The sequence below is a fragment of the Tachypleus tridentatus genome, chromosome 10 (genome assembly GCF_004210375.1).
Source record: "Tachypleus tridentatus isolate NWPU-2018 chromosome 10, ASM421037v1, whole genome shotgun sequence".
Taxonomy (NCBI): domain Eukaryota; kingdom Metazoa; phylum Arthropoda; class Merostomata; order Xiphosura; family Limulidae; genus Tachypleus; species Tachypleus tridentatus.
The window spans coordinates 177,707,264-177,731,858 of NC_134834.1; the positions used below are offsets into that span (position 1 = coordinate 177,707,264).

Here is a 24,595-nt window from a genome sequence, read left to right on the forward strand (position 1 = left end):
ATTCAATACCGAGCTTATGTATTACAGCTGTAAATTGGTGTTCAATAAATTTATTAATTTATTTTCTTATACCATATGACGAAATACGTTTTTAAAATTGTATAAATATTATTGTATTGTTAAGGATATGAAATAATTAGTAAGTACATATTAACATATGTCATTAGAAAAATATCTTTTGACAATGATGAGATGTTATTAATCTGTGAGAAAATTTGATTTATCTTTCTCTGCAATTGTTTGTTTTTTTAATAAATATATGATGCTGAAACACAGTGCGTTGTATATGATGCTTAGTATTCCAATGACAATACAACACTTCAAAACTGAACATTGATAATTTGATATTACTGGATTTAACTTTGCATTTTATTTTTTTCTGCACATGTTTAGTTAGATAATGATGGATTGTGACCTTCTATATTTTAATGTCTATTCAAAATCCTAGTGTGGTGTATCACAAATCTAGGCTACTTATAGCAATAATCACTCTCGTCATAAATAATTAGTAGACTAGTTTGTATACATCTCAATAACACCACAATATTTAGGTATCACTTACACTAGAAGGAAGAATGGCCATATGAGTACAAGCTCTATGAAATGCCATGTAGTTTGGAACCTTAGTCCATGATTGCTTATATCATTTATGAGGGATATTAAATTAATGTAAAACACATGTATAAAAACAAGCAGAAATAATATTTCTGTACATAACGAGAACAAACCAGATGGTAACATATGGTAGTTTCAAATAGTACATTCCTATCTTTTCTTATCTCAAGCTTTTATGGTCCAAAACTTTTAAAATTAAACTGAAATGAACGAATTTTAATAATTGACTTGTATAGTCATAGTTTCCATTAATTACCTCTATAAACGAAACGCATTACGTCACAACCATTACATAAGAACAACCTCATTGAAAAGTTTGAAGAAATGGTTCACTTTTCACCATCTATGAAATCATTGGCAGATGAATATGCTTCACTTCGTCACCACAGTGAAGTACATGTGCAGACAGGAATTTTGTGCCAGTGTGTCTACTACTACTGTGTTACTGAGGCACTAAGGCGCTTGAGAAAAACCCACAACTCTATTTCCATGTGCTGCTACACAAGCAGCCAGTTGGAGACAAATTATTTCGCAGAACCGTGATGCACTGTGGGTTTGTTGCAAAGCTCACTGACAATCAAATCCCTGATATTAACTTGTTCTTTAATAAAGTGCTGTGGATTTTAGACCACTGAACTATACAAATTGTCACAGTGCTGTCCCTAAATCCAACCATTTGACGAAGTATCCAGTTCCACTTTCAGCATCCCAAGAAACATTAGCAGGTTAACTTGATTTATTTCGCCACTATTGATAAAATATGGATCATTGTCTTCAGCATTTCTAGATCTATATAACTGAGATATTGTCACTACTTAAAATACACCATTCTTATCTTCATGAGTTTGGAGACCTGCATTCTCTGCTGCTGTGATATGTAGAGTTATATGTTATTTTTGTATTGCCTGTTCATTGGAACTGATAAACTTAGTCACACAGGGTTGTCCATGTGCTTTATTGGCCTGGAAGGTTCTAAGATCTGTAAGATAACGCTGAGATGATGACTACCTTACCTGGTAAAGTTGTGGATCATTGAGAGAGAATTAAGAATTCAATGACACGAAAAAGGAACATTATCTTACACTGTCCTTTATACAGTTTTTGTTTCATTAACTGGTACTCTCAACTAGTCTTTTCAGTTGTCCAGTAGGCTAGTTCCCCTATAAAAAGTTATGTCATAAGCTTGATATGTCCACAGGAAATTTAAATTCGTTTTAATATACTGCTTGAAAAATATATCTTATTATATATTTGTCCTAACAAAATGTATGTATGAAAAACATATTTGTTAGTCTTTTACTGTATTTTTTGAGCATGCGTGAAAAGTTTGAAGCAACTAAATCGAAACTCAACTCACTCAAGGAAAATACAACTCAAGGTACCATATATAAGGCTGACACGTGAAACTATGCATTCCTCATTAATTTTCGAAACAAACACCAAGATGGATCTTTTGCGGTTCGTTTTGTCAGTGTGTACCTTCATCTTGTGTATTCAAGTAGTCACGCGCTTCTGATAGAGAATAAGTTAGTCAGGGCAGTGCAGATTCTGGAGGATGTCCAAACCTAGAGGAGGGTGGTGTCACCAAGCCTCATCAGTCGACTTTGAGGACGATTCCAGGAAAGGAAGTATTAGGGCAGGAGACCAGGTAAAGGCCGTCATCGCTGCATAACAGTCAGAAGAGACCGCTACATTATGACAACCGCTATCCAGGACAGGTTAGTTACTCCTCGGTCACTGCGAAATGACCTTCAGCTATCCACTGGAACCCATGTGTCGACCCAAACAGTTCGAAATTGTCTGCAGGAAAGACGCCTTAGGATCAGACGACCGGCAAAAGGGTTTTCCTGACAGCGCGACACCATGCAGAGAGGTTGGAGTTTGCTCGTCAGGACCTAGACTGGGAACTTCGTCAATGGTCCAGTGTGTTGTAGACAGACACGAAAAGGTTCATTATGTCTCGTGATGGTGAACGTGCTAGAGCGAGGAGACGCCGAGAAGAGCGATTTTCCTCCAGTAACATTATGCAAGTCAACCCTTATGGAGGAGGTTCTGTGATTATCTGGGCAGCCATATTCTTGGTTGGCAGCCCGGACTTACTCATACTCGACAGGTGTATTCTAAACGCACGACGATATAGAGACGAAATTCTAGAAACACTTGTGAGGCCTTTTGCCGTTGCTGTCGGAGACGGGTTTATTTTCACGCAGGTTAACGAGCGAGCCCACGTCGCCAGGCTGTGCATCGACTTCCTTAACGAGGAAGGAATAAGACTTTTGTGTGGCCCGCCAGATCTCCATATTTAAATCAAATTGAATATTTCCAGGACATGTTGTCGAGGCATGTTAGTGGACTGCCATACCCCAAAAGAACTTCGATAGACTGATTTGAAGTGTGCCAAATCGGTGTCAGCAGCGTATCACAGCCCCAGGAGGTCACACTAGATATTGAATGTTTCAGAAATTTCTTAAATAAACACATGTAAACTGTTTAAAGTATTGTTTCATATGGGGTATCAGTTTTGGTAATATTGGTTATTTTTTAAACATTTTATTTCTCCATATTATACCGTTCATCACACATTAAAAAACGAATACAGATGGATCATAAATGAGGGAAATTACTATAAACATAAAAGTATTATCGCATTTGGAACACTGAGATTAATTATATAAGAAATCGCACTTGTTTTTTTAAATTTTGTGAGCAGTGTATAAGGTACTCAGTTTCCTGTAATAATACAACAAATACAGTTGTTGTGTGAAGACGTTGTATTAATTTTTATTTTTGCTAATAATATCAATTGAAGCATTTGAGAAACCTTTAAAATTTATCTGAGATATTAATATACTTTAAAACGTCGTTAGAATGTGTTTCTGTTTCACCATATACAAAAGTTATTAAATTATCTCAGTTTATTAACGGATAGAGTGTGAAGATCATAAAATGTGGGCATATAATAAAAAATATCTTCCCATTCTTATGGAACGGAACTTATTAAGAGAGAATAGTAACAGCTTTTGATTAGCGGTTAGAAGTTGCTAGAAAATGTGTTTTTGTTAATATCATTGTTTAAAACCTTTCATCTTTCTTCTTTCAAGTTGGGATGGTCACTATATTGTGGTTGTATTTGATTAGTGTTTAATAATTTAGTCAAGTGGTACATTATGTATTCCCCAGTAAATCGATGGGTTTCGATATCTATGATGGGCAGAGTACAGGTAGTCCATTGTGTTGCTTTTTGCTTATTTCAAATCAAACAAGCCCCCCATGACAAAGTAGTATGTCTGTGGACTCTCACCCCTATAAACTGGGTTTCGATATCCGAGATGATCAACTCACAGTTAATCGATTGTGTAGCTTTGTGTTTAATTCTAAACATATAACCAAACAAATGCATTTATCAAGTTGAAGTAGTTTATTCATGTGATTAAAAATGATGAAAATAGGTAAGATATGTATATTGTAGAAATCTACGTATATTATCTCCCACCCCAAGTATTATTCATTTGTAATATAATGGAAGGGAAATATGCTCGTTTAAACTCACCTTCGCTAACAGCTTTCGCGATAGAGACAGTATTAGTGACGATCGCTTTGAGTTACGCAAAAATTGGAATTTGAAAAAGTTCTTGAACCCACGAACATATATTTCGAATAGATTCATGATCCTAAAAAAACAATAACAATATTACTTTTATGTAGGTTTGTATAAGAAAGGTTTTATATTGTATTTTCACACCGTAGCAATATAATCGTAATGAAACAACTTATCACATTTAGAAGGTGTTTAAATATGTGTAATCAGAGTTGTGTAAATAATCGTAATTATATTAACTGATATTAAGAAGGTTGAGAAGGCATGTGTCACAATGGAAATGGTTTATTTTGGATAGAACCAATTTGTCTTTCTTAATGGTAACTTTCCATTCCTTGTTGTCACCAAGTAAGGATGAAGCCTGACAAGCTGTTGGCAGGCGTTGTTAACTACGATACCACTAAAATCTTTAACCAAAAAATTAAACAGTGCTCTGAAGGAAAAGGAAGGTTTTTAGTTTACCGTATTCTACTACAAAAAAAGTATCTTTAGTTTTAGTAATTTGGAAGAGCTCAAAAATATGTTCTACAGCGAGTGGACAAAAGAAGTCACTCCTATCCCGAAAATGTTGTTAATTGGTGATATCTTTTATTAAATAACAGAATAAGTACACTGCCAGCCGAAATCTTAAGGGCAATGAACATAAAGAAAAAATATGTATTATGCGTTGTGAGACTCAACCCCTTGAAAGATGAAAATAAAATATGGTAAATAAAAAAAAATTAGCATTTAATAGGGAAGATGTGAACACTATGAAATGAGCTTAAATACTTGCTGGTCAAAAGTTTAAGACCATACCAAAAAGAAGTCCTAAACAGGATAGGAAATGCCCAAAAAGAGTTCTGAGTAGTGAGTTGTACGGCAGTCATTGCGAATAACTGCAAATATTCGCTTTGACATGGTCGATATAAACGTTTGAAGAAGGCTGGCTGGAATGTTATTCCAGTGGTGAAGATGGCTTCACGAAGATCATGCACTGTTTGGAATTGACGTCCATTTCTATAGACTTCCCTTGCCACCCACCCCCAAACATTTTCAGTGGTGTACAGTTCTGTCGAACTCGCCGGATGGTCCAAAAGAATCACGTTATTCGTCATGATAAAGTCCTTTGTTCCAGGAAATTGTGGATTGTAGCGTTGTCCTGCTGAAAGATCCAGTCATTTCCACACAAGTGATTGCCTTCAGTCAATAAGGATGCGCTCTCCAACATGCCAATGTAGCTAGCTGCTGTTTAACGCACCTGTATAACCTGGGGCTCTATTGTTCCATGGAAGGAGAAAGCACTCCAGATCATGATGGAATCTCCTCCACTGTGTTGTGTAGAAAATGTCTCCGGTGGGATATTTTTATCATGCCAGTAACGTTAGAAGCCATCTGGACCAAACAGGTTATTTTTCGTCTCATCAGAGAACAAAACATTCGTCCACTTTTCTACGTCCCATGTTTAGTGCTTCTGAGCAAAGTTTAACCGAGTTGTTTCGTGGTGTGGAAGGATGCGTCACCTTGGAAGATTTTTATGGTTTTAAAGTCTTTCTATCGTAGATGCCGTCTTATTTTCTTGAGATGCATTCTGCGTCCGTATGGGCCTTAATCTGGTTCGACGATCTAATGGTGTTTTGCCGAAGAACCCGTCGAATCTTCCTGCTCAACGCCGGCGAAATTTTCTTGGGCTGACCGCTTGAAATTTTCGTTCCGTATCTTTCAGGGTCTTTTTTATAAATTTGCAACAGCAGTTTTACTACGCTCAGTATCACCAGCAACGGCACGTTGATAAAAGATTTTGCTTTCACAGCTCGACAATGCTGTTACGTTCAAACTTTGTCAACGTTTTAGCTTTTGCATGTTTTTAACCAATGTAACACAGGAAATGCCAGTGGGAAATGTTGACAACGTTAATGCTTGAATACAAATGACTAAATTTCGTAACGTGTTTACCGATTAACGCTTCGTTTCAGTTTGGTCTTAAACTTTTGACCAGCTAGTATTTAGGCTAATTTCATAGTGTTCACATTTTTTCCATTAAATTCTAAAAAGTGTTTTATTTTTATTTTCCCTTTTCTTATTTTCATCTTTCGAAGCTTTACTCAAGTATGTGGTTGTGTCTAACAACGCAAAATGCATGTTTTTTCTTTATATTCATTGGATTTAAGATTTTGTCCAGCAGTGTATGTAAAACTATATCTTTTTTAGAACGTACTCAACGGAATTTTTTCAAATATGATATCAAATCTCAATTTTAACACTGGCTTTGGTAAATACCTGAATTTTCGTAATTTTAGTTACATTTTCTGATAAAAGGTGTCATGCACCTGCCGTAGGTTTTATATCTTTTTATTCCAGTTAGACTACAAAATGATCAGGTGATATTTATGGGCGTGTGCTTCGGGGTCTTGAATATTTCACGTTATAAGAATCAATGTTAAGAATATTAACAAACCTTAAAAAGGCTGTTTTGCTTTCTATAAGTTGGTAAAATACTTTTACTCAATTTATAAATAAATGAAACCGAAAACATTGAAATCACCTGCTTTACAGTTCCTTTAGAATATAGTACGTGAAGTGTGGAGTTTAGTATAGATTGTGAAAACACCTACTTAATTAAAGATATAATGTAGAAACGATATATTAGTTAAGTATATTTCATGTTTTCCTTGTTTAAATGAGTTTCGCGGAGAGCTACTCGAGTGAAAGCAGTTACTACCCACCGCCAACTCTTGAGCCAATTAGGGATATAGTGTAGAGACGACATATTAGTTAAGTATATTGTAATGACAAGTTAATTTAAGAATATATTGTGAAGACGATACACTAGTTTGGGATATAATGCGAAAAAGATGCATAAGTTAAGATGTAGCGTGGAAACGATACTTAAGGAAATAGTGTGGAAATTAGATATTAAATAAAAATATAGGGTGAAAATTATATATTATTTGAGTGTATAATGGGTAAACGGCATATATATATATATATACATATAACTTATGTGTTTAATGTGAAAACAATATAAAAATGGAATGCGAAATCGTACTATAGTTAAGTAATAACATTGAACAAAAATAAATTAAACGTTGTTAAAATAGTTTTTAACTTTCATAAACGATCGATCACTTTCTTGATTGAAAATACCTAAGTAAATAATATGCTATCAAATATCTGTAAATTAGATATATTGATGACTAGTAAAATGTCACTTCATAATACTTAGTAATGCGTGGTTAATTGATAATAACAGTTGACTAGTAATTAACTGGAATAGAAGCATGATTTTGGCTCTTGCCAGACATCATAATTAGATTTATAATTTACAATGTTGTGCATGAACCAACGTTTACTTCAGGATAGCATTTTGTTATCACAATGAATTAGACGTATTTTACCATTACTAAACATCTGATTTTGGTATAAAACCTGGTTGGTGTTGTCATCTTATATAATTACTTCTTTTACTTCAGAGTAGCATTTTTTTATCACAATGATTTAGACGTATCTCATCATTATTAAAAAGTTGATTTTGTTGTAAAACGTGGTTGTTGTTGCCATCGTATATATTATGCATAGCTGTATAAAACATTTCTTCAATAGCCCAAGTAAGACTTTTTTATACTTAAAATATCTCTAAAGTTTATATGTAACATTTCTTACTGAAATGTTCCTTTCTGTGACAGACACAGTTCATTTAAAATGGTATAATGTAGAACAATTAACCCTCACCTCTGTCCTTTTTGTGAACATAACCCAATTGTCTTTGTGGAAGGTACAGGTTATGCTAGTTGACACCAGCATAAGTTTTTCAAGTTTGACACTAGAAAAATCTGAACAAATCCTATATGATCGAACGTTTTGAAAATCATTCAAAGACAAATGTAATTGAGAATGTTGAGATATTTCTAATTAATGACAGCTCCGAGTGATTTATAAGTAATTTACTTTTTGTCTGCAAATTGTTATTAATGTATAATAAAAATTACTATTTGTATCAAAGGGAAAGGATAGCCAGCCGTAGTTAACGTGTCTTACATTTTCCTTCCATTTGCTGGTACATTAAAGTCATATGTTTTTCTGTACTTATAACATACACATAAAAAACAAAAATACTCAATTGATACATTAGTCTGTTACCAGTGTACAAACAGTAAAATCTTAGTTGTACCCGAATATCTGAAATATTAGTCTATGTCAGAATCTTTTATGGAATAAGATATTTAATTTTCAAATTATCATATTTTTACCACTGTAGTTATTTTAGATATCCAATAACAAAGCTTTAGAAAAGTATTATTGATTTTCGAACATTTTCTGACAGCAATGTAATAAGAGTTCAATATGAAATTTTATTTTACTCTCTATAGTGTTAAGGTTTAGCTCTCCCTTCTACCATCTTCGAAAAGAAAATTACTGTGATCTAGTAATTTGTCCTCAAATAATAAACATTCAAGAGAATGTTTGTCTCCGGAGAAACACCTATTCAAGGCTTCCTCCTAAACGTAAGTTCTGTCAGTTTGAATAAACAATCAAAACAGTGTAAATAAGATTATAGAGTTTTTATCGTTAGCTATTTGTGTGTTTAGCCTTGCATAAAAGGAAAGAAACTATTATCAAGTAGTTGGGCGAACATGAGGAACACAAAAAATTAAACTTCACATATACACAAGAACTGGGAATTGTAATATTCATCACAGAAACATTTTAATGAGTATTTTATCATAAAAATACAGTAGGAAAATCTCAATCAACGTTATAAGTTTCTTTTCTATATAAATATTCTTATAAGGATAATATTTATTGATTTATTATCGTATCTGCAGATGACCGCGCAATGCTGGTGGTATTTTCATCAGGCAAGAACCCTCGTAATAGAATATTTAGCGTTTACTACCTAAAACGTATAACCTTACCTTCTGTCTTTGAAGGTAAATATATTGATATTGTGGACTATTTACTTACTAGTAAATGACTTTACTCGACTTCTTTTGTTAGTCTGAAGATGACCTAGTAAGGTCGAAAGGTTGTTCTGTCCTTTTTAAGAAAAGTGTTGATACCCATGCCAGCCGTTTAAAATACATTTTTACTAGGCTTAATAATTAGCATAAAGCAGTTTTCTAGCGTCATCTATGAACACATTGCAGCATGAATAATGAGATTAAGTGCAACATTTAATGTTTGTCTAGGCATCTGTGTAAATTAAAAAATTAAATTATATAAATTATAGAACAACGTTTCAATCTTCTTAGATCATATTCAGGTTGATAAAGAAAGTTTGCATCTGAACATTTCCGGCCACATGTCTCAGGGACCAGAAAGAGAACATGTGCGGCTGCGCTTGTTTGGTTTATTAATATGTTGAGTTTTTGTTGTTTTTTATGTGCTGTGTCCCAGAGAATGTATAGTCCAGTATTGGTGATATTTCTGTGGATTTCCGTTTTGAATTGTGTATCAGCTCTTGTGATCTGGAGATTAAGAAATGGTATTTTGTTAGTTTTTTTGTGTTCATAGGTGAACTTAATGTTGGGGTATATGGAGTTAACGTGATTGAAGAAACTAATTTTGTGTTCTGAAGATGTGAATTCAACAATTGTATCGCCAACATATCTGTACCAATATAGTGGTGGGTGCATAGCTGAATTTCTGACTAGAGATTCAATCTATGTCATGAAAATGTGAGCCAGAACGGGTGTGACCGGATTACCCAAACTTAAACTATTTATTTGGTGATTGAACTTAAAATAAGTTTTGGTGGTAGTGAACTCTATAACAGTAGCTTATTGGTTTTTTGAGGTGTGTATTAATAGGTATTAACACTATTGACAAAAATAAAAATAAGAGTTAGAGGGATCTCACTAAGATGTTTCATGAGAAAACCAATAAAGTTTATCTTATTAGCCGCAGTGACGTTGAGGCTAATTTTCAGTTCTACTTCAAGTAAATATCTTACACTGGTTGGGAGTTATTGTAATTATTGCATCACCTTTTTTATGCAATTGATAATGCAAATGGTAAGACTAAGAGACACAAATATAAATTTTATCAAGATACAAATATTCTTCAGCTACGAAAATTGAATTTTCCTTACAGGATGGTTGCGCTTTGGAACTAGTGACCTTCAGATGTGGTGGGTGAGTAATTAATGAAAGTTTGATAGATATGCATGCGATCCACAATGATACTTGACAATAAAAAATTCCAAGATAAGGATCCTGTTGACTTCCAAGGCTGTCACATTCACGAATTTAAAAATACGTATAATATCAATAATAAGAAATTAACACACAACACTCAAAACCATTTATTATCAGATAAAAAACTACCCTGTAGAATGATGCACTTAGAAGTTTTTTGTAAAATAATTGTCTGTCAGCTTTTATTTTTAATTCAAGTTTAACATATCATAATATTTACTTATTCAATGAAATGTTCCTCTCCTACTGGCTCAGTGGTAAAGCTTGAGTGTCTATAACATTAAAATTCGGGGTTCGATTTCTTCAATGGTTTCTACACAGATATCCCCTAAAACATCTTCGCGCTTAATAACAAACAATGAAACTTGAAAACCTACTAGTTGAAGTCGTAACATGCATTACGCTTTTAACCATGTGTTATCATAAGGTAAAATTATTGCTTTGCAATCTTTGTTGGTTTGCTGTTAAGTACAAAACTGTGCAACAGACTATCTGTGCTGTGGCCTCCACGGGTATAAAAACACTGAATTAAAACTTTCAGAATTCTCGTTGACACGATTGGGAGTAGTTTAGGTTTCTGACAATTATTATAATAAAGTTTGTATTTTTAACAAAACAACTTTGGGCTATCTGCCGATTCCACAGAAGTGATCTAATCCATAATTTTAGTGTTCTACCGCTGTTTTACCGGAGGACTATTACAATATTAAAATATATTTATAATTGCCACGCTATAGACTAATTGTCACTGAAAATGGTCCACGATCGCTATTGAAAAATGTTTTTATTTTAGTTTTCGATGTTAAAAAGATTTTCTTATCAAACATTATTATTAACATTTTTAGGACGAAACTCTAACGTTGAGGTCCCTAACATTTCCAGCAGAGACACCTACATGGTCTTATTAACATCATTTATATTATTTCATTGTTTTTGTTTGTTTTTTATCATCAGTAGTAACCGGTCATAGCTTTCATCTTACTAGTAAACAGTGGCAGATTTTTAACACTGATAGATGTTTTCTAAGGTTCATTCTGTCAAACATCATCTGTGAATCCAATCATTTACAATAACGCTTGCGCTTGAAGACTAACCCTTGGGAGATTCAATTAGAATACTCATTGTGAGCTTCTCACAGAACCGTTAGCACGAGATTAGTTTTCATGTTATCATCCCATTTTAACGTTTGTTAATGGTGTGGTGTGGTTTTTCGTATAGCAAAGCCACATAGGGCTATCTGCTCAGCCCATCGAGGTGAATCAAATCCCTGCTTTAAGCGTTGGAAATCCCGAGACATACCGTTGTCCTAGCGGGGGTCGCAACGTTTGTTAAAAGTCATCAATATCAGCACACAGCTCAATGTTACTTTATAAAGAGAAAAACACAACCCCAAAAAATCGTTACTACCGCGAGATAAATTATGAGGCTCTTATGAATAATGAAATAAATAAAATAGTCACACATCATAAGTATGGAAGAGTTTTAGATGACTTGTTCAATTACCAAATTATTTATATGAACTAGTGTGTAAATACTGTAATAACAAAACGTACTTTAATTGAAGAAAAATCACTCAATTTTACGTTTCATTAAAGAAAATATTTATTTGATATTTATGTAAGATATAATCCAATTATTATATGAAAGTTTTAAGGGTATGATACATAAAAGCTAATGTTAAGTTCGAGTGTAAATTGATTAATAGTAAATATACATTTATATATTCCATATTTTTAAATAAAATATATGATTTATTCCACGTCTTTTAAATAACACAAGAAATTTTCTCCTAAATCATCAAATATAAATATCACTTTGTCTGGAAAACCAAATTTAGAAAAGAAATGTACCAACATTTTGAGAGAGTTTTTTTTTTTTTAGGAAGGTATTTTAAATCCTGTTTTAACATAAACTACACGAGGGCTATATGCGATAGATACCTCTAATTTAGCAGTGTAATACTAGAGGAAATGAAACTCGTCACCGCCAACTATAAGGTTAGTATTTTACAAATGAATAGTGGGAATGACCGTCACATTATGACGCCCCTCTGGCTGAAACGGCGATTATGTTTGGTGTGACGTGGACTCGAACACAGGTACCCAGATTACAATTCCAGTGCCTTAACCACCTGTTAACCCGGGCAGATTATAAAGTAAAAATAAGTTCTATGTGGGATGTGTTTCAGTTTAATCAAATGTCATGTGCTAAGTGATAAAATCTTACAATCTGAAACAAACGTTTAGGTCTGCAATTTTTTTTATTTGTTTCGCAAATATCTTATTGTCATTAGTAGACGACAGTATTATAGCTTACTTTTCACCGTGGTTTCTTTCTCTATCTTTTATTTTCCTCTGAAACTTGAATTCAAAACCGAAACTAACTCGAACAATTTTGTAGTGAAATGTGCGAAAAACTTTAGGAATTGAGGCTTTTAAAGAGAAAACCGTAAAACAGTTGTACCTTGGTCCATTTATAAGATAAAGTTACATGTGATGAAAGTATAAGTTTATGAAATTCTACATTCAAATTAGAAAATTATGAAAATAAGGGGTGTATCAAGTTTAAATGTAAAGTAGAAAAAGAGACACACGCAAGGTTAACGAAATGTAAGTACATTCAACGAAAACTCGAGATATATGTTGAATATATATTTCAACCTTGTTTACCCGAATTTATTCCAGCAACCTATATTTGATAACAGAAAATAGATGAGTGAGGAAACATTGGTACATTTTGGCCATTATTGTCCTTAAATATTATGCTATATTAATGAGACTAAATAGCGTTTCTTGCGCCTGTCCAAGCATGAGGACCTTGAAGTCGAAATTGGTAAGGTAAACAAGGACCCCAGAAACACTTTTAAAATAGAATAGGATCGTTGAAAATTAATTTTAGCAAGTTAGGCTTAGCGTTGATGAGACTAGCGGTCTCATCCACAAGAGGTATCCAAACAGCCACAACAGTGTAGCGAATGTTGTCCGGGTAGCGACGAGTTATCATGTCTATTTTCTTCTTGGCATCACTTAACATTTGTTTTACTGAGGGAAGACACACTTTATTATTCATTAACAAAACAAACCATCGAGCTTGGATTTCAGCTATGGAGAAAAAAGGACCTACAGGTTGAACCAGAGCTATCATGCCAAGAGTGGGGTGTTTTAACCTTATGGGAACTACATACTTATACATTTCCAGTTGTTGTTTTTTAACAGAAACTATTTTCTGGTCTAAAAATGGAAACTCGATATCGTAACCAGTTGCTAAAATTACGATGTCGACTTCATACTCTGTTTCTTCTCCTTCAAAAACTACTCCATTCTCAGTGAATTTCCGAATGTTTCCCTTCACTGTGACAGCCCCACTCTGAATCACGTGTCGCAGTTCATCGTTGACTGTTGAACGTTGTTCCAGAATGGAACGTTTGCATCTAAGACAGTATGAAGAATGGCCAGTTTTTTCGCCAACAAACGTAACGCAGTAGCTTGTACGGTGTATAAAACCAAATCAAATCCCACCACCGTCGAAAAAGCGAAGCATCCAATGGTTTACCACCAGGACTAATTCTGGGAATAATCCAACATACACTCCTCACAGTTAGATACACCTTTAGGTGAGAAAAAGAGATCTTGTACAAGTATTCAAAACTAGATTTCAGTAAGTACGTTGTACCCAAGACTGCATTTTCCGTATTTTTAAATATGCGTAAATTTAAGAATACAGTATATCTTTATACTATAAACACTCATGTAACTGTAAATTAATAATTATTAATGAACTTCTGAGTGAAAGCCAAAAAGAATGCCAGTGTCTTCTGCTGTTACCTTTTAAATAAAGGCTAATTTTCCAAACTACATGCTAAAATTGATTAAACTGCATAGTATTTTCTAAAAAAAACCTCTTTGCTTACAATGAATTTCCAGTTAAAAGCACGTGTATGATAGCTACAATTTCATATCTGGAACGAAGAGCAAAACATAATATTTCTCTAAATATACTTTTATTTTCTCAAGATGTTGGTATCCTAACGAATAGAATGCAACAGTCTACTATAAAAAACAGGTTTTACAGGTACATTGGGAGATTTGAAATTGTCATATACAATGCATCTTTTATGTCCAATGGTGGAAAGTGGCAGTAACCTCAGTTTATCTGAGATCCCTTTATATGGCTGAGTATTTTAAACAAGCATTGGGATGTATGAAAATACCATTAACAGCATGGTGGTGCAATTGATAAGTTAGTATGCTTTCCTCTTTGGAAACGATATTTACCAAATTAAAGAGAACTCAAATTAATTTCAATTTTAATCTTTGAGAATAGTGCATTTAAACCAAACGTCAGTTTTAACTCATAGTTATTATCCTTGCTTTATATTATTTTGGTAAACTTAAATCTTAGTTTCTTTCAATGGATTCCAATTTCTTGTAAGTTTTCAGAATTGTTAACATAAAGTGCCTATGTACATCTCTTAAAAACAAACACAAGCCATATATAAGAAAATATAGACCTATAGTAACACAGCAACATACATTCTTTCAATGATAATATACAGGTTTGAGTATGTTTTAATAAAAGAATATTTGAGCTTCACCAAGTCGGAACTATTCAAGTCACCAGGTCTGGTTTTCCTCGATCTGATGACTATACAGTGTAGTTTATTTGGAATCAGGCTCCGTAGTAACTATATCACGTTAACTCCTCCATGCTCAAGGACGATGGTTTTTCAACGCCCGTTTTAAGAGCTCATATGTACAGAAATACATTGTTGTTGAATCCCGCGACTTTACCAGTATATTAAAGAAGGAAATAGCATAAATATCTGTTTCATTCTCCAAATGATTAAGAGTTCTAATGGTTGACAATGAGGTATGACTGGATTTATCTTACTGAATATTTTCTTCGTTTTCAGATAGAGAACCTATTTAGATGTGAGGTATATTGTTGAATTAGGTATTTGAATGAATATTACGACTGACTTTAGATTGATGAATTCTAATTCCTTTCAAGACTATAAATTTTATTGAGTGAAAGGAATATTCCCGTCTTATAAAATTTTAATCACCAGAGTATATCTTTATGATCTGAATAAATGAATATTTCTTGTCGAAAAAGATTGTTACGTATTGGGTGGTTTTCACATGAGTTACTGATTTGCCAATTCAAATTCGTTTTTATATAACGTATTCAGCCCTTTGTTAGATTACGTAAGCCTTGATAGGCAATGATATTCAAGTCACAATATTTAAACAACCAAATAACCTAGTTTCTTTACATTCTATTTTGTTTGATAAAAATATATTATTACATAATTTTATTAGTTACACAGTAAACAAATATGGCATGGTGCTATTTTCTAAATATTTGCTGAATTCTTGTATTTTAATGTTTCAAACACACATTTCGCAAATGTAAAACAATGTTACAATTGAACTTAGTTATTGTCATATAGTTGCATTCTGATCTAACAAACTATAATACTACAGTCGTATCGTAGTACAAGTAATATAGAGCTGCAGTCCTACCTCACAAGTTGTAAAACGTATAGTCAATGTACGGCCTGAATAAGTAACTGTAACGTAAGCAGATATCACAAGTAGATTATCACGACTAAAATTTATATCACAATGAACTCTATTCTGAGGTTTAAAAGAAAGCAAAGTTCAAACTACTGTAGCTTATAATAGTTGTAAGCAAAAGTAAAAAAAACTATAAAGCCATGTAGTTTCTGGAAGTACGAAGTACGAAAGTACAACATGAAGCTACAAATCAAAGTGTGCAACTATAACACAAAGCTACAATACGGAGTGTATTCTCTTAAAAAGAGAAATAGCTTAGCGGTTATTGTGTTTGGCTGCGTATGTAGGGTCTAAGGTCCGAGATGTATTACCATTAAACAAATACCGCACTTACAGCTGTGGATATGTTATTAAAATGTCAGGCTATACAGGAAGCCTTGGAGTATCTAACCTGGATATTTTCCTATGTGATTATAAAGTGACGGACTATACCTAAAACCTAGATACTTCTAGCCTTAACATTTAGCTCAAGTGTTAATAGCGAGTCATTGAGGTTAGAAACTACATTTCCTGACTAAAACACGAATATGGATTTGAAACATAGAAAGACTCAATTTTCAATATCTGTAACACGAAACAACCAGCAGGGTTGAAACAAAACTATAGTACATTGTAGTTCGCGTTGTTTTACTCTCGTATACATATATAGATTAAGATAATACAGTGATTAAAAGAGTAAATTAAGCCTAACCTGTTTAGCTATCTCACTTAGCTCCACAATCACGTCTTCTGCAGAGTTTCCTGCACCAACAAACACTACCTTCTTGGCATCATACCCATCTGGTTTCTTGTAACTATGAGTGTTTAACACTTTGCCTTTGAATTTTGATATTTCTAGAAACGTGGGGATGTACGGAAATACGTGGTGACCAGTGCAAACCATAACTCCGTCAAATATCTCATTAAAATGAACTTTGTTTTCAATCCCTCTAATAGTTATTTCCTACCGTCTCTTTTCGTCAAAATCGTGATTTTGCTCTACTTTAAAAATTTCATGTCGAAACCTAATGTGTCGAACGAGATCAAATTTCTCAGCGTACATCTCAAAGTATTTAAGTAAGTAGCTATTATGCATATAAGTAGGAAAATCCTTTGGTGGCGGAAAATCGCTAAAGTCGCTCATTTCTTTGCTATTATTTGTTATGGTAGACTTCATCACAGAGCCCACATCTTCAAAATCATTCTCTCTGTAGCACCAAAGTCCCCTAACTGGTTTGTCTTTTCAAAGCACACCGGAAGCAGATCTTCTTCTAGGCAAGCTTTGATGGATGTGAGTCTACTTGATCCAGCTCCAGCTATAGAGGTCCTTTTTGTTGCTTCCATTATTTAGAAAGATGAAATTTCACTATTAGATGATTCTAACGTGTAACCTATAAGATAAGTTTTATATTTATTCTGTGCTATAAATAACGATCACGTATCACACAAGCAGTAAAATGAAACGTTAAAAACAGTATTAAATATTTATTTCCTGGATATTATCTCAAAATCCAAGTATTCGGACTATTAAACGATTTTTCTCGATTGACTGTAATATATATAATTATTTTGTTATTCGATTATTTATTATTTTTATTGACACTTGGTAGTTATTTCATTATTTTTTTAGGAAACTGCCGAAAATAAATTATGTTGAAAATGTTTAGCTTTAGTGTTTCGTCTTTATTTTTTCGTATAATTCCTTATTTTAGATTCTAAAATAAATTTAGTTCATGATTGTAGCGAAGTTGCCAGATTGGGGAAAAAAATCTTATTTATAGGAAGAGTAAAACCAATATTTTAAAATGGGGATTCAGCTTAAAATAGGGAAATTGGTTTTCTGTGATTAAACTCTTAAAAGATATTTTAATTACTTTACCTACTTTCTAACAATACGTGACGTAGCAGTCAGTTGTATATAATGAAAGTAGTTACTGTAAACTACGAAATAAAGTTTTCTCTGTGTTTGTTTTGTTTCTTATGGTAATTTCGCACAAAGCTACTTCCAGGGCTATCTGTGCTAGCCTGTACCTAATTTAGCAGTGTAAGACTAGAGAAGGAAGACAGCTAGTCATCACCAATTTTTTCCAACTCTTTTTTTGCTACTCTTTTTTGTCTTCCAAAATTCATATAAACGTTGTTTTATGAAAAATATTTTTATTCCATAAATCGTATTATTTTTTAATGTTTCAATGAAATTTTGCGAGTGGCTCGCGGAGAACCGGTATATTCGTCGATCTTTGTCTGAGACTCGAGAGGCCTCAAAAGACAAATGAAAAGGAAATACAGCTTAAAGTACTATTTGGAGGAGGCAGCAGGAGCCTCCAGCCAACAACAGGAATGCTGCACATGTTCAAAGACAACGATATATTCTCTACAATTAACAGGAATGACCTGGATTCTTTACTGCTAGAAACACCAGTAAAACATACATATATATACAATATAACTTTCTACTAATAATCATATTTATTTTCTCTTTTTTATATATTTTTTCAGTAATAGTTTACAACAAAATGTTTTTCTGTTTTCATATTTGAACGATACCTTACATTCATCCTCTTTATCTGTTCATTAAACATGTCCAATAAACTTACGTTAAGTTCTATTAAAGTTCAACGACACTTGAGCTCCAATATTGAAAACAGCTTAAAAAGAGAAATTTTTTTTCATCGCGAAGAGAATTTCGAGAGAAGCATCTGATGACCTTGGAATTTAGTTCTCATTAGTGACACGTTGTAATATACGGAGCTACCAATATTTACACAAAGATGAGCAGGTCTTGCCTTTAAATATATAAAGATTGTGTGACATTTATTCGCAAACAGACAAGTTTTAATGAGAGAGAGTTTGATGAACCAGCTATGAAACTACCGAAAGGACAGAACGTCAATTTGCCTAAAAACAGTGTCTATGATACACTTTGAAAAGGTAATTATGAGCGATACTTGAGCATAAAGTAAAAGAAAGGATAGACTTACCCGGCAGTTTGAGGATAAACCTAAGAGAGAATACGAATGAACGACTGTTTACCCTGCCTGATAACAACGAAAAGACTGAAGGAAATTAAGGTCACAAGGTACACGTTATTCTGATACAGATACTTTGATAGAACGAGGCTGAGTATATTCGTCACAAAAAAAAGCTAATCTTATTGTAATATATGAATGGAGTTCATTTTTCATTGTTCTATGGAAAAACAAAACTAAAATTACACTTTGATACGGTCGGTTATTGCACTCTTAAAGTCGTACACGCTGCTCGAACTATCACATACAGAGGCTGGTATCTGATGTTTGTAATTCTTAAATTAATTCGTTGTGGGTAGGCATAGCACGGATAACTTATTATGTAGGTTTGCGCTTAAAAACAAACAATTACATTCTTAAATTTTAAATTTCTATGAAATGCTTGTTTTTACTTCATTTTGGTGACTAAAAACGTTAAAAATTTAGAGAAATAATTAAAATATCATCATGCTAGTGATATAATAGTTTGCTGCTTTAGCAGTACTCTTGTGTATTAATTAAGTAGAAACTTGTGTAGAATCACCAAGTGAACGTAATGAAGACTTTGAAATTAAAAGAACAATGCGTATCACTCTGTCGATATGTGAATGTGTGCTCGCTCACCAGGAAACCTAATACTGGTGTTGGCTAATTGTGAAGTTGTACTTATACATTTATATGATTAAAACGTGTATTTTTATACAGAAGTGCAAAACTGGAAAGTTTATAGCATTATCGTTAATAACTATTACACTTGTAAAATAAAGAAACAAGCAAGAGAACACATTAGGTTAATTCTTTCTTTCTGTGGCTTATAAATCATGAAATAACATAACATCTTCTTAATATAAATTCCAACAGCCTCTAAACATCGAACACCAGACTTAAAGTTGTTGTTTGTGATCTAAGTCAGATAAAGTCCCGATCCGATCGTTGGCCGTTCCGATCAAGTTCTGAATTAAAGTTTAAAATATTTATAAATTATTCTGTCGTGAGATAAACTACGACAAATAATCTATCTTTTGGGAACTTGTGAGTTATGATTAAGCAGTGGTTTAGTTTACAAACAGTGTACCTAAAGAACAACTGATAACATGGTGTAAAACTATGCTTTGTATTTAAGCTTGAATAAAACAAGACAGTTATTATCCAATTCATTCCACATGGCATTGCTACAGAGACTTGTACAAACTCATTAGTGCAAACCTACAACATAGGCATTCGCTCCAGATTTTAGATGTGTAAGTCTTTAAATTCACCACTGACCCACAGAGGTGCAAGCAAGATCCAAGAACTTTTTACATAAAATAAGTTAACCAAAACTGACAATATTTTAAAACTGTTTTTAACTATCTTGGTTCGTCAGCTAGTGTCACTTATTTCAACCAAGATTCTGAATTATGTTAAAACAGAAAAATTATTTTTAAAGTCTATCGGCAGTGACATACGGAAAACGATGCTCGGTTGGGACAAGAAAATATTGACAATTTAAATTTAGTTACAGCTTTGTCGTAATTCTTTATCACATAACACGCCCTCGATTCGTAATCAGAGGGTCGAGGGTTCGATTCCCCGTCAAACCAATCATGCTCGTCTTTTCACTTATGGATACGTTATAATGTAAAGGTCAATCCCACTATTCTTTAGTAAAAGAGTAGTCCCAGAGTTGGCGGTGGGTGGTGATGAGTCGCCGCATCCCCTCTAGTCTTACATTGGTAAATGAGAGATGATTAGCGCAAATAGTTCTCGTGTAGGTTTCGCGAAATTCAAAATAAACAAACATCATACAACGGCTAGGTTAAAACTGGATTTAGAAGTGCTTCCTCAAAAAACAAATTCTCAAAGATATATTTATGACATGGTTTATATACAATTAAAAGTTGGTGTTTTAAGTAGAATTAAGTGAAATGAGAATAAATAAACCATTGTCACTCAAAATAAAAGTAGTCTCGTTTGAATCACTACCTTGATTGGTTGGATTGGTCCTACGGGCTGGGAACGTCGTCTTTTCTGTGGTGGCTTAAACTGATCACCAATCAGATCAGTTTGTTTCTTGTATTTCGTTAGAATGTCTTCTTTGTGTCTCATGTAAGCTCCGAAATGAGGAAATTTCTGTATATATTAAACCAGCGTTAAACACTATATCTTTTAGGATAACACATCACAAATTATCTAACTTTAAAGAAGAGGTTTAAACCCGTGACTAAACATCAGACAAGTATCTAAACAGGCTAAAACGAATGCTATTTGAAGAAACTTCATGGTGTTCTCCAAAAAAACCGTGCGTTTGCAGCTATATAATGAAACGTATCGAACAGTGTACCTTGATACCACCTGAATTAAAGTTCAAGTAAGTTTATTTCAGTTTATATATGATATAAATACAATCGTAAGGTTAATAAATTCCCATGATATTTATAATACACGAAACTGGGTGAACAAGTTTCAGTACTGCAGTGTTTCTCAGTAAAGGTAGTTACTTGCGTGCCACTTATTATTTTATTTAATGAGTGAAGGAATATGTTGAGGGACGATATGTAATACACTGTATCCTCACTAAAATGACATGTGTTGTAGTAATTATTTATTTTCATAAAAAAATTATTAAAACGAGCCATTTTGCATCATTGCACATTTGATTGTATGTCATCGTCAGCGCCCCTCCCTTTAGGAAACGCTGTTGTAACACTTTGTATGTCACATTTTGACATTAAAAGAAGTATTTTATAAGTGTTTGATGCTTGGACATTTTGAAACAAGTTGAAGAACTTTCTTCTACTTTCTATAACCACAAGTATACAAGGAATCTCCGATAAGTCAGAACCTGAATGAATTGTTTATGTTCATTAGTTTTATTCGCTTTGTTATAATATTTTCAATCGTTGAAAACAACATAAAAGCATTTAAAAAAATTGACGACATTAAAAAGACTATCGAAACTAACAGTAGAAATGAACCTACTACCGTTTCAAGTTAGTCAGTCCTTTCTGAGAAACTTAAGAGGTATTTCTGTTTTACTTTACTTCATTTCAACATCAGATTTTCAACAACTTAAAGGTTAGTATGGTTTGGGTTTAAATCTTTAAGAAGGATTCGGTTAGGGTTAAGAATGAAATATGTTAATCTTGAATGTGGCATCAGGTAGAACACTTATAGGCTTTACTTTTTAGTGACAAGGCGTCGGTGGAGACTGAAAGTTCCATTTCATCGTTGTTTCCAAACTTTTTAAGTACATGTTCGCTTTTAGTCCTGTGACATAATCAACAATGACGGTAAAGTCTTGGTTCTGTAACGCACTGCAGACCTGTTTTGTTTTCAAGCCAGAAAAAACATTGTAAAACTGTAAGTAATGATCACAGTGTAATATTACATAATATCAATAAATTTCAAGAAATATTTTTGATAATCAGAATAATACCTCATGAATACCAATATGTTCTAACATTATCAAGCAAGCGAATCCATATTTCTCATACTTCTCACTGATTAGTAGGAAGGCTTATTATACGTCTCGGTTTGAAGTGTCTGTCCCGGTGTTTAGTCCGGTTTACTAATTTTTCCTTATTGACACTGAATTGTTTTGAAATGTCCAACTCTTTGATGAAAAGGCATAAAATCCAGAAAGGATAAACGGAATATGTTAAAATCTGCATGGAGTCTTGATTTAGTGTACCATGCATAAGTATAATGATTCATCAGTGGGCTGCTATTAGCGGTACGCATGTATCAGCAGGTAGACAAGCGGTGAGCCATAGTATATGTAAAGCTATCTTTGAGCATGTGTTTGTGTTTTGTGATAACTTTATTTATTACAGCATTTATAATATCAGTCATACTGTACATGATGAAATATTTTCGTTCTTTTAGTTTAGAAATTAATTCTAGTCATAATGTCCAAAGCTGGTACAAGAAAGTTCCAATTCAAGTCAATTGCAAAACGAATATCCATTCTTGAGAAAAAATTGTGGCAAAACGGACAGTATCAAATGTTTGCAGTGTTATCTGAATTCTTTGTTTCACACGGTGGAAGCTCAGACATAAAAGAACAGTTAAAGAGTGCAGCACATTCAGCTTGTCTTTCAATAGCTGCTAAAAGCTCAAAAGTTGATGTGTTCTTTAAAAAAACTGTTCCGAAAGAGAGTGACTTGTTAATAGTTGCCAAAGAAGCAGCTCTTGCTTATCACAGTGCTGTTCATAAGCTTTAAAACAGCTGATTGCTCTTCCAAATTGATAGCAAAGTTATTTGAACCAAAGTTCAGTTCCACCAGAACTCAATATTGACTTGAGTTGCAGTTAGGTCTTTGAAAAGTAATATATTTTTGCAGAAAGTTCATTCAAGTGAGAAATTTGAAAATAATAACATTTTGATGTTTTTAAGGGGAGTTAGGTTATGAAATAACTTCTTTATTATATCAGTGCCGTGACGTATAATAAAAATTGAAAATTGTCCCGGTCTGAAGCTTTGTAAATAATGGTAAGCCGACACATAGGACAAAATATTATTTCTTATTTTATAAGACAAACTATCTTAAAATGTTTTATCCACTCGAGTAAAATAGCTTGTTTTTGTTTGGAAATTCGCACAAAGCTACTCAAGGGCTATCTGCACTAGCCGTCCCTAATTTTGCAGTGTAAGACTAGAAGGAAGGCAGCTAGTCATCACCACCCACCGTCCCGATTCGTCAAAATCGTGGTTTTGCGCTACTTTCAGAATTTCATGTCGAAACCTGATGTGTCGAACGAGATCAAATTTTTCAGCGTACATCTCAAAGTATTTATGTAAGTAGCTATTATGCATATAAGTAGGAAAATCCTTCGGTGGCGGGAAATCGCTAAAGGCGCTCATTTCTTTGCTATTATTTGTTATGGTAGACTTCATCACAGTGCCCACACCTTCAACATCATCCTCTCTGTAGCATCAAAGTCCCCCTAACTGGTTTGTCTTTTCAAAGCACACCGGAAGTAAATCTTCTTCTAGGCAAGCTTTGATGGATGTGAGCCCACTGGATCCAGCTCCAGCTATACAGATCCTTTTTGTTGCTTCCATTATTTACAACAATGTAATTTCACTATTAGATGATTCTAACCTCTACCACAAGTAACCTATAAGATAAGTTAATACTTATTCTGTGCTATAAATAACGATAACATGTCACACAAGCAGTAAAGAGAAACGAAAAAACCAGCATTAAATATTTATTACCTGGATATATTTTCAAAACCCAAGTATTCGGACTATTAAATAATTCTTCTCGACTTCTGAATTATATATCACCTGTTTTGTTATTCGATTATTTATTATGCTTATTGACACTTGGTAGTTATTTCATTATTTGTTGAGCAAACTTGCGAATATAAATGATGTAGAAAATGTTTAGTTTTAATGTTTCGTCTTAAATTTTGTTATAATAAATTATTTTAGATTCTAAAATAAATTTAGTTTATGAATTTAGCGAGGTTGCCAGATTAGAGAAAAATTGTCATTTATGGGAAAAGTCAACCAATATTTTTAAATGGGGATAAGACAAAAATGGGGAGAGGCTAGGCATGTTAAGGCGTGCGACTGGAAATCTAAGTGTTGCGGGTTCGCATCTCCGTTGCGCCAAACATGGTCTCCCTTTCAGCCGTTGGGACGTTATA

General features: G+C 33.5%; 1 pseudogene; it reads right to left on the reverse strand.

Annotated features, from left to right (window-relative positions):
- Positions 1 to 12,836: 12,836 nt before the first annotated feature.
- LOC143228574 (flavin-containing monooxygenase 5-like) lies at positions 12,837 to 24,002 on the reverse strand (annotated as a pseudogene).
- Between the last annotated feature and the right edge of the window lie 593 nt (positions 24,003 to 24,595).